This window comes from Hevea brasiliensis, chromosome 8, assembly GCF_030052815.1.
Source record: "Hevea brasiliensis isolate MT/VB/25A 57/8 chromosome 8, ASM3005281v1, whole genome shotgun sequence".
NCBI lineage: Eukaryota > Viridiplantae > Streptophyta > Magnoliopsida > Malpighiales > Euphorbiaceae > Hevea > Hevea brasiliensis.
In genome coordinates, this window is record NC_079500.1 from 15,619,062 (window position 1) to 15,621,497 (window position 2,436).

General features: G+C 35.2%; 1 non-coding gene across 1 annotated transcript; it reads left to right on the forward strand.

Moving 5' to 3' along the window:
* Positions 1 to 737: 737 nt before the first annotated feature.
* LOC131182751 (small nucleolar RNA R71) lies at positions 738 to 845 on the forward strand. Its single transcript, XR_009151011.1, has one exon. It is a non-coding gene; the product is annotated as a small nucleolar RNA R71 (small nucleolar RNA).
* The last annotated feature ends 1,591 nt before the right edge of the window (positions 846 to 2,436 follow it).

The window sequence follows — 2,436 nt, forward strand, 5'->3', positions numbered from 1 at the left end:
GGAAGATGCTTGTTGTGCAATCTGATTTTCCAAAGATTCAGTATGTGTGCATCTGTTCTAGCCTTGCTTTCATCTCTCTCATCTCCTCATCACGCTTAGTTTGATTAGCAAGAATTTGTTGTAATAAAGCCTCTGTGGTGGAACTTTGTTCTTGCTGTCTTGGAAGAGGTGTAGGAATTGCATTCTTTTGCTGATATGGAATTCCTTGTTGCTGTTGTGGTTGAAAATTCTGATTTTGGACTTGATTTTGCTGATTTCCCCATGAAAAGTTGGGATGATTCCTCCAATTTGGATTGTAAGTTTGAGAGTAAGGATTCCCCATTTGCTTGTTTCCATAATTACCAACATATGCTGCTTGTTCTCCATAATCTACTCCACAGCTGGTAGTTTCCTCTGCGTAAGCCACTTGTTGTGAACTTCCAGCTGATGATGTTGAACTAACCAACATACTCAAGTCTTCCATCTTCTTAGCCAAAACATTAGTAAGTGCATCAAATTTTGCATTAATCATGTTGAATGGGTCAAGATCATACATTCCAGCAGCTTGCCTCTTTTGAGTTGGAGCTGGTCCTCTTGGACTACTCCAAAGATGAGTATTCTTTGCAATTTTCTCCAATAGCTCATAAGCTTCATCTTCATGCTTCATAATAAATTCTCCTCCTGTTTGAGCATCAATAATCCCTCTAATTGCAGGAGTGACATTTGTGTAAAAATTCTGATTTATCATCCATTTTGGAATGGCATTATGTGGGCATAATCTCTCTAATTCCTTCCATCTCATCCATGACTCATAAAGAGTTTCATCTTCTCTTGGTCTGAAAGCTGTCATTTGATTCCTCAACTCTTGAGTTTTTCCAGGTGGAAAATATTGTGCAAGAAATGCATCAGTGAGTTGCTCCCAATTTGTGATGGAGTTGTGAGGTAAAGAATCAAGCCAATCCAATGCTCTATCTTTTAAAGAGAACGGGAATAGCTTCAATCTTGCTGCATCATCAGACACTCCAGGTTGTTTTTGCATGTCACAAATCATAGCAAACTTCTTCAGATGAGTATGTGGATTTTCAGAAGGATGCCCTCCAAATTGAGAATTCTGAATCATTTGAAGGACTCCAAAATCCATCTTGTAACTATTTGCATCAATTCTTGGTCTTGCTATACTCTCTCTCAAGTCATCAAAATGTGGAAAAGCATGATCCATCATACTTCCCCTAGGCACGTTTGCATTAACAACTTCTTCTCCTTGGGCTTCATTTTCATTGTTTTGACCATTTCCAGCATTACCAACACCAATTCTAATTCTTTCATCAGCCATGTCTGCTTCAATTTCGGTTTCTCTCAAAGCTTCTTTCCTTTTTCTGGTTTCTTTCTTGTTGGCTTTACAAAATTTCTCAATTTCAGGATTGAACAATAAGGATGTGTCACTTGAGCTTCTAGCTCTTCTCATAAAAGATTAAAAGTACCTGAAAAAGAACAAACAAATACAAAATGAAAAGATAACAAAGATAAAACTATAAACAACTAAAATAATTAAGAATTCAATCTCAAACAAACAACTCCCCGGCAACGGCGCCAAAAACTTGATGCGTCCCTACCGCAAGTGCACGGGTCGTACAAGTAGTATAGAAAAGATATCGATCCCACGAGGAGTTGTGTTAATGATTGAATTTTTTATATAAAAAGTTGAGTAAATTGAAATATCTATGAAATTAAAGTAATGAATTGATGGGTAATGGAGCGTGAAATCTATATGTGCAAAATTAATATTCTATTCAACAATGTATTGCATTAAACTAAAATTGCATCAAATTGAAATAAGCAAGTTCAAATATGGCAATATTGAAAATGGCAAGCAATTAAATTCAATTGAAAATTAACAATGGTAAAAAGGCGATTCCGGAGTTCGGGATTTCATATTCGAGCTATTTTAGGATTTAAATCGGTTATCCAATTTTATGAAACTTATGGGTTTTAAGGAGATTAATTCTTAAATCCTTTGAATTCCCTTTCGAGTGAGACAAAGAGTGCCTTAATCAAACTAATCCTACTTTTGTGGAGTTAGAATTAATTAAGACCCATTAAGTTCTTTAATTAATCTGTGAATCCTCTTAATCCTTAGCCTATTTCTAGGTCTAAGTTAATTAAGTCCAATTTCTTGATTATCTATCACAAGGCCTTCTCCTTTCAGTGCTTCAACCATGGATTAAGAACATCACTTAATGGGATCCTACACTAAGCATGTCATTAAGCATACAAGAAATGAATAAAACTCATTAAGACCACAAAATATGGATTACCCAATCAAAATCCATAAAATATCTCAAATATTACAACCCTTACTCCAGAATCAATAGTAAACTACTCACTATCCATAATGCTTACAAGATATGATGAGTTTAAATGGAAATAAAGCTTTAATCTAAGCTAAGAAGTAAGAAA